Source organism: Giraffa tippelskirchi, chromosome 3 (assembly GCF_054371585.1).
Source record: "Giraffa tippelskirchi isolate mGirTip1 chromosome 3, T2T-mGirTip1v1.2.pri, whole genome shotgun sequence".
In the NCBI taxonomy this organism is placed as follows: Eukaryota; Metazoa; Chordata; class Mammalia; order Artiodactyla; family Giraffidae; genus Giraffa; species Giraffa tippelskirchi.
The window spans coordinates 163,023,059-163,032,414 of record NC_137277.1 but is presented as its reverse complement, the minus strand read 5'-3'; the positions used below and the strand labels follow the sequence as shown (position 1 = coordinate 163,032,414).

Genomic DNA, 9,356 nt, shown 5'->3' with positions numbered 1-9,356 from the left:
AAGCAAGGGAAGAACAGACTGGAGGAAGGATAAATACAAGAGGGGTGGGTGAAGGCAAAGAGGGATCTGATTTCATGGACTCAGTCCATCTGTAACAGCATTCTACTAGCTTGTAAGCTGATTTCTTTCACTGAATGAGGTGGGTATTTTTTAAATTAGAAATAAACATCTGACAGATTCTTGCTTTAGTAGCAGGTTAGATTTCTAAATCTTATATTGTATGAGCTGATAAGTCTATCCTCTTTTGCTTGACTTTTGTTTCTATCAACCTCATTAGCATCAAACAACCCACTCCAGTACTCTTGCCTGGAAAATCCCATGGACAGAGGAGCCTGGTAGGCTGCAGTCCATGGGGTCGGTAAGAGTCGGACACGACTGAGCGACTTCACTTTCAGTTTTCACTTTCATGCATTGGAGAAGGAAATGGCAACCCACTCCAGTGTTCTTGCCTGGAGAATCCCAGGGACGGGGGAGCCTGGTCAGCTGCCGTCTATGGGGTCGCACAGAGTGGGACACGATTGAAGTGACTTGGCAGCAGCAGCAGCATTAGCATCAACAGAGATACTAAGAATGAGCCTATGGCTTCATCCATACTCTATGGCATTTTGTATCTCCTCAAAAAATAAGCACTAGGTTTAGGGAGCTGACTAAGCGAGTTCTTCACTTAACTGTTCAGGTGCTTCAGAAGGAGCACCTACAAGGAGAGAGACACTCTAGTCCCAAATCTAAATTACCAGGGAGGAGCTGTATGTGTTAATTCTCTTTTGTCTCTTGCAAATATTTTTCCTTATCCAAGGCATCAAATGCCATGACACATATTAGCTAATATTCTTTTCTTGGCCTGCAAATGCATTCCCTTGGTTCCCAATTGATGATACAATCTGGTGAGCCATTTAAAACATGATGAAAATACTTCTCTGAGGGTATTAGATGTCATGGGACTCTGGATGATGGAGGTCAGACAAAGTTCAAAGGAAATGGTAGGAAATGGAGAAGAATACCAAAAGTGTCTACCTATGGAAATATTTCCTCAAAATTCAGTTTTAAAGAGTTTTGTACAATGAAAACAGTGCTTAACTTAAGAAAGTCAAATTCTTATTGCGAGCTTTCCCAAAAGCAGAATCAGAGATAAGGCAGAAGTGTGAGTGGTTTATTCAGAAAGCTGATCCTTAGGTATAGGCATGAGGAACAGGAGAACTGACCTGGCAGGAGGGACAGGACATCCAAAATACATCATTGGGTTGGTAAGCACCAGGGGTGACTAAGTACTTCGGCTGTCTCAGAAGTCTTATAAAATGCATTTTAGAACTGTTCCCCTGGAAGGACAAAAAAACAGATATAACTTAGTTTTCACTTCCCATTTTCAAGAGTTATCCCCACCCTCTCAGTATAAACTTTTGGATCTTTGGGGCTGTGCATGAGAAATGCTGAGGGATTCCCACAGGCGTCCCAAGCTGTGGCATCAATTAAGCTTCAGGACATGAAGCAAAGAGGTGAGGTGCTAGCAGGTGATTCATGACCGACACTTGATAAAGTCTTTAGGGAACTGGTCACCATAGCCACAAGGGAATGTGAGCTGAAATAGATAGGATCTGTAGCAATATAGATGTTGTCCAATATATATGTAAGCAATGTTTCTCTAGATTTCATCCTTCAGGATGTACAGCTATAGTGATCCCAAGTTCACTGCCTTTTACTACCACCCGGAAACTATAGCTGCCGGCAGATAATTTCATCTATACTCTTGAACAAGTCTGATCACCTCCCACAGAGGATCCACTGGATACTCTCACTGCTTCTCCAGGGGACTGCCGGTCCCTTAGCTGGGCACCATTCCTGCTCCTGCTAAGAATTGCAAGTTCTGCCCTTAAAAACCATGCTGCACTTAACATCCTTTCTCCCCTGAAATTTGAGGACTTCGTTATTTGGCCCAACTTCTTATTCCCAACCCATTCATTTTGATAAGTTCATTCATTGTCAGGTGACTTAGTGGAAATAGGCTTTTGAAAGTGCAGGATCCAGGTAGCCCATGGGTGAACACAGCTTAAAATTAGTACTAAACTTACATCAGCACTAGCTTGAACATCTGCTGTAAACATAAAACAAATGTCACTTATGAGATCTGTTTAGAGGAAGGTCTAAAATAGTTGGAACTAGGAGTGGAGGATAAAAACAGAATGAGAGACTCTTGATGTTCAGCTAGAAAGCAAAAGAAGTGAGCACTCTATGTTTCCTATATTTACCTTGTGTTAATAACTATGACTTCTTCACATGCCTGGACTCATAAAAAGTGATTATTTGCCTTGGAAAAATTGGTATTCTTGTACTGGACTAGATTCTGAAAGCCATCACCCTCGTGCTTTGAAGTCACTGTATTTGAGGTGCTACCATTTTCCAGAGAAGGTATTTGGGTGAACTTCATTATTTATCTAATGCTGTTAAACTGCATACCATCTAGAATTCCTTACAAATGATTATTCTGAAGCCCACATTGTTTCCTGAACCATTTCCCAGTTAAAATCCAATGGAGACTGAGAAGAGCTACTATATTCTGTGCACACTATGTTATTGTTATTGTTCAGTTGCTAAGTCATGTCTGACTCTTTGTGACTCCTTGGACTGTAGCACTCCAGCCTCCTCTGGACTCCACTATCTCCCAGAATTTGCTCAAATCTCTCAGAATTTGCTCAAATTTATGTCCATTGAGATGGTGATACTATCTAACCATCTCTTCCTCTGTCACCTCCTTCTCCTTTTGCCTTCAATCTTTCCCAGGGTCTTTTCTAATGAAGTGGCTGTTCACATCAAACGGCCAAAGTATTGGAACTTGGAACTTCAGCAACAGTCCTTCCAATGAACATTCCGGGTTGATTTCCTTTATGATTGACTGGTTTGATCTCCTTGCAGTCCAAGGCACTCTCAAGAGTCTTCTCCAGCATCACAATTTGAAAGCATTAGTTCTTCGGCGTTCAGCCTTCTTTATGGTCGAGCTCTCATATCTGTACATGACTACTGGGAAAACCATAACTGACTATATGGACCTTTGCTGACAAAGTGATGTCTCTGCTTTTTAACGTGGTGTCTAGGTTTGTCATAGCTTTCCTTCCAAGGAGCATAGCACACTATGGACTTTATAAATATGCTCTGACTGAGTTAACTAGGTGGCTACTCTCTCCTGCATCTTAATTTCTCATATTTTGAAAAGCCAGGGATCAGTTGTTACTAAATCATTCCTTTCCAGTGTTGCTAATACCAATTCCAATAGAAATTGTAAGGAAGAGCCATTTACCAATCTTTCAACCTGTGATGGGGTCGCACAAAGTCGGATACGACAGAAGCTACTTAGCAGCAACCTGTGAAGCTTCTCCTGAGTCTTCTCTCATCCTTACACAGAGTGCCCTAAGGGCAGTGGAGCCTTAATGGGGTTATTTTCAAAGAAATCTAATCCCTTTTGAGGTTTGAGTTAGCTCATCTTCCCCCCTTGTACTCCTTGTGGAGAAAGTAGTGAGATAGAGAAAAGGAGAGAGTCATGAAGAAGCATCTTCAGGGTCAGGGTGATGCTGTCACGGAAAGGATGACAGGATGCAGAATATTGAGGATGAGATAAGTTTCCTACCCAAGCTCTTTTCCTGTTTCTTTGTAAAAGCACTAACTCTAGCTTAGTTTTTTTGTCTGTCTATCGTGGCTGCTGACCCTAACAGACAGAAAGGGACTTTCCAAGGCTGTTGTGTATGGCTTAATGTCTTCAGACAAAAATTTGCATAAACACAGAAGAGACAGGGAAGAGAGGGAAGAAATAGAAGAAATCTATGTAATTATAACAATTATAACAATATTAACAGCTGATACTTATTGAACACTTCCATGTGACATGATCTTGTTTATTTGATCCCCAATTAACTCTTAATACTATTGTATTAATCTGGGCCCTTTCAATTGCAAATGATGGGACCTTAGTCAAGCTATTTACATATCAATTTTTGGGGCTTTGAATCCAGCCATATCTTGATTTCCATATACATGTGATTTAAAAGATGTCAATAGGACTTAGCCTCACTTTCCTTGTCTAGGTCCAGGTTTCCCTGGATTAGCTCTGTTCTCAGACAGGCTCCCTCTTAGAGGCTTGTTGACCACTAGTAGCTTGAGGCTTATGTCCTATGGAAGAGAGGGATTGTTTCCTCCAATGGCTCTGACAAATTTTCAGAACAGACTTTCATTAGCTATCCTTGGGTCTTGAGTCTATCCCTGAGCCAGTCTATGGCCATAGGTGTATGATGTTCTGTTGGCCAGGCTTGAGTCTTATGCCAGTCCTCAGGGGTTGGAATGGGGTATAGGGATAGTGGTAGAGTGAACTCCCCTGAAAGCTCAAAGGACTGAGAGTAAGAGAGCTAGTAACCAAAACAAATTTGCAGTCAGAGAAAGAGGAAAGACTACAAGATATTATTCAATTTTTCCAAGGCTGGACACTAAGTTTCCATGATTCTGTTTTCTATATGGTACCAGTTTAGAGTTAGCCAAAGAAGAAGATTTCAGGAAGACAGAATTAAACAAAAGCCATTCCCCTAAAAGTTTGTCATTTGCCAGACACAATTACGGATGGACACAGAGGAGCCTGGCTTGCTCTCTATTTGTCCATCTTGTCTTCTCTACTCTTGACCCTGATGACAACAGTGGTCTTTGCTACCACCAAGCACTTAGCTGTGGACCCCCAGACAGTGGCTTCATAGCCCCCTCCTCAAGCCTTCCCTAGTGCTCCCACTTCTGCTGCTGTGTGCATTTGGTTTCTCAGACTCTCCTGCAAGTTCTGACGTGTCCATGCTCACCACTGACTCAGGCAGATCACTTAGTAGCCAAATCTCTAACCATCCAACACCCTCCTTCACAGCTCAGCTCCTTCTCTATTTATGCAGGGTCTAATTCTTAATAATCTCCCCCTCCTTATTTCCATAGTGCTTACAGTCACTCTCTTTTTCACTAAACTCTGATTGAGGCACATTATACTCCGTTTACATATGAGAAAATAAAACTAAGGATCAGGGAGGTTAACATTTTTTCCCCAGAACCACACAACTATTGAATAGGAGGGTCAAGACTGAAACCTAGGCTTTAAACCAGTGTTAAATCTGTTTTCAACCAGGATTAAGTGGTTCATGAGAATCCTTTGAGCTGTGTGATTAGATAGAGTTGGGAAAACATAGAAATATGTTATCCGTGTGTGTGTTGGTGGTGTGGGTCCTAGGAAGGTGGTGGGAAGGAGGGAGTGGAACCTTTGAAGGGCTCCCATATGTTGCATGCATCCTCTGCCACTCACTTGCCCTCCTCTCTGTCCCCAAGAACATGGGCTCTTTCTCTGGCCTCTGTTTACCAGTCTCTTTGAACCCAAGCTGCCTGGTGCTTATGTTTCCTGGCATCAGGATTGGCAGGCACTGTTGGAGCAGCACAGAAGGGGCATCTTTGAGCGGAGCAGATGAGGACAGAGGGCACAGAACTCAACATGGTGCAGTGCTGTGCCAGGCTAGAGTCAGAGGGCAATGTGTATCCTAGCCAGAGCCAGGAAGCGGCAGAGAGCTGAACGAACACCCTAGGTCCCTCTGGACTCCAACCAGCACTGGAAATTTTCACGAATGCTAAATCCACTTGCTACTTTACAGGAAAAGCTGACCCTTGAGCCATCTTTCCTTCAGCAGTTCCAGTTTGTTTTTCCAGTAGCCTTCTGCCTTAACCATCATTGCAATTAGCCCTTGGGCATATGGAGTTAAACTGGTGATCTTGGTGACTATGCAGAGACTCACACTCACACACATAGAGGAATGAAATGACATGATCATAAACTCTCGCACTTTCCCATAGGCCAAAACACATTTGCATGCTTCCTGGCCTTGCTCCGAAAATAAATTATTGATTCTTGAAATCTAAGAAGAACCAAGAAAACTCCAAGGCAGAGCTCCTTGTCTAAATTCAAGGCCCATCCCTATTCTGTTTCATCATCATTATTATTATTTTGTAGCATAAACTCATTACAGTGATGATAAACCCATTTTGGCATTTCAGATTTCATTTTCCAAGAATTTCCAGAGAACCCATTCATGGAATGAAATCATCTGGCAGAGATTGCAAAGATATGTAAAAGTACCACTTTTTGGATTATTGCTACTGTTATTTGTGTTATTTGTGGTTATCAGAAATGAAAATACAAGGATTGTGGACAAACAAGAGGAATGGTAGAAAGAACACTGGGCTTGGAATCAGAAGCTCTGGTTCAAATTCTTGTTAATTTCTGTGTGGTCTTAAACAGATAGTATAAACCTTCGTAGTTTCAGTTACTTCCTTGGTAAAACAGGAATAGCAAAATCTACCCAAAAAGTTTAAAATGAGGTTTAAAATAAACAACATAGATAAAAGAACTTGGCACATATGAAGAGTCAATAATGTTTGTAAAAACTATGATTATCCCACACATGCAAAGTTAATTAATATGAAGAGTTTGAAAGCCTAACTAACTGTATTTTCCCCTTGGTCCTGTAGATAACTGTTGTTCAAGTTGACATCTGTGAGGCATTGCAAGATATTGGTATGTTCCCTGAATAACCAAATCAAAATGAAACCATATGGCTTTTATGTGAGAAGGATTACAGATTTTCAAGAAATTAGCATACAATAAAATAATTTACTTGGGAGGCAACGCTCAGATTTCAGATAATCCATACAGACAATTAACCAGAATAATCCAGTCTTACTGACACAATCATTTCCATATAAGGAGCCACACCTGCCAAGCACAGAAAAACAGATCCTTTGTGATTTTTCCTGGCGTACTAGCACTGAGGATCTGCCACAGGGAAAGGAAATGCTCTTCTCATGTCTGTAATTCCTTTGACCCATATTCATCAAGATACTGAACATGCTTAGAAGGGCTGGACTCCCTTCATATTTTCTACACATTTCTCATTTGCTTCCCTGATGGCTCAGTGGTAAAGAATCTGCCTGTCAATGCAGGAGATGCAGGTTCAATCCCTGAGTTGGGAATATCCCTTGGAGAAGGAAATGGCAACCCACTCTAGTAGTCTTGACTGGGAAATCCTAAGGACAGAAGAGTCTGGTAGGCAACAGTCCATGTTGTTGCTCAGTCATGAAGTCATGTCCGACTCTTTGTGACCCCATGGACTGTAGCATGCCAGGTATCCCTGTCCTTCACTATCTTCCTGAGTTTGTTCAAATTCATGTCCATTGAGTCTGTGATGCCATTCAACCATCTCATCCTCTGTTGCCCCTTCTCCTCCTGCCCTCAAATTTTCCCAGCATCAGAGTTTTTCCCAATGAATCAGCCCTTCACATCAGGTGGCCAAAGTACTGGAGTTTCAACTTTAGCAACAGTCCTTCCAAAGAATATTTAGCGTTGATTTCCTTTAGGATTGTCTGGTTTAATCTCCTTTCAGTTCAAAGGACTCTCAAAAGTCTTCTCCAACACCATAATTCAAATGTATTAACTCTTCAATGCTCAGCCTTCTTTATGGTCCAACTCTCACATCCATACATGACTACTGGAAAAACCATAGCTTTGGCTAGATGGACTTTTGTTGGCAAAGTAATATCTCTGCTTTTTAATATGCTGTCTTGGTTTATCATAGCTTTCCTTCCAAGAAGCAAGCCTCTTTTAATCTCATGGCTGCAGTCACTGCCTGCAGTGATTTTAGAGCCCAAGAAAGTAATATCTGTCATAGTTTTCACTTTTTCCCTATTTATTTGTCATGAAGTGATGGGATTAGATGCCATGATCTTAGACATTTGAATGCTGAGTTTTAAGCCAGCTTTTTCACTCTCTTCTTTCATTTTCATCAAGAGACTCTTTATTTCCTCTTCCCTTTCACTTTCCCTTTCCCTTTCCCTTTCAGCCATTAGAGTGTTACATCGGCATATCTGAAGTTGTTGATATTTCTCCCAGAAATCTTGATTTCAGCTTGTGAGTCATCCAGTCCAACATTTCACTTGATGTACTCTGCATGTAAGTTAAATAAGCAGGGTGATAGCATACAGCTTTGATGTACTTCTTTTCCAATTTGGAACCAGTCTGTTGTTCCATGTCCAGTTCTAACTGTTGGTTCTTTACCTGCATATAGATTTCTCACGAGGCAGGTCAGGTGATCTGGTATTCCCATCTCTTTAAGAATTTTCCACAGTTTGTTGTAATCCACACAGTCAAAGGCTTTGGAGTCGTCGATAAAGCAGAAGTAGATGTTTTTTGGAGTTCCCTTGCTTTTTCTATGATCCAATGGCTGTTGGCAATTTGATCTCTATTTCTTTTGCCTTTTTGAAATCCAGCTTGTATATCTGGAAGTTCTCCGTTCATGTACTGTTGAAGGCTAGCTTGAAGGATTTTGAGCACTACGTTGCTAGCATGTGAAATGAGCACAATTGTGCAGTAGTTTGAACATCTTTAGGCATTGCCTTTCTTTGGGATTGAAACGAAAACTGGCATTTTCAAGTCCTGTGGCCACTGCTCAGTTTTCCAAATTTGCTGCCATATTGAGTGCAGCACTTCAACAGCATCATCCTTTAGGATTTTAAATAGCTCCACTGGAATTCCATCATGGTGTCACCAAAGAGTTGGACACAACTTAGCAACTAAACAGCAACAACAACTTTGAGGCATGAATGAGACATACATTCATTATGTTATGAGCGCTAAAGAACTAATGCTTTTGAACTGTGGTATTAGAGAAGACTCTTGAGAGTCCCTTGAACTGCAAGGAGATCCAGTCAGTCAACCCTAAAGGAAATCAGTCATGAATATTCGTTGAAAGGACTGATGCTGAAGCGCCAATACTTTGGCCACCTGATATGAAGAACCGACTCATTGGAAAAGACCCTGATGCTGGGAAAGATTGAAGGCAGGAGGAGAAGGGGACGACAGAGGTTGAGATGGTTGGATAACATCACCAACTCAGTGGACAAGAGTTTGAGTAAGCTCTGGAAGTTGGTGATGGACAGGGATGCTTGACGTGCTGCAGTCCATGGGGTGGCAAAGAGTTGGACACGGCTGAGCAACTGAACTAAACTGAGACATAACAAAGTTCACTTTTCTTTCAGACACCAACTGAGCTTTCCTTTGAATTTAATGCCCAACAAAGTTTGTAGCCTCATTTCTCCCATCTTCTGTCTAAACTCATAGTTAAAAGAATATCTTGAAAGGGTTTAGTCCTGGATGCAGAGGTTACTGACCTGAGCCAGAAAGGCACATCCGTATTGTCCTTTCAGCATGGCTGTAGCTCCTGTGGGACCAGGCTGTGGCCTGGACAGCTTCCAAGTCAGCTAAAAGAATATGTGTGTGGCCTCTTTGTCACTGCAGGAGAAGGTCT

At 41.7% G+C, this 9,356-nt stretch overlaps 1 long non-coding RNA gene across 1 annotated transcript; it reads right to left on the bottom strand.

The window, feature by feature from the left end:
* Positions 1 to 1,129: 1,129 nt before the first annotated feature.
* On the bottom strand, positions 1,130 to 2,806 carry LOC145540720 (uncharacterized). The gene is made up of 2 exons (XR_014078520.1): positions 2,244 to 2,806; positions 1,130 to 1,316 (listed from the first exon to the last, which is right to left on the bottom strand). It is a non-coding gene; the product is annotated as an uncharacterized LOC145540720 (long non-coding RNA).
* Between the last annotated feature and the right edge of the window lie 6,550 nt (positions 2,807 to 9,356).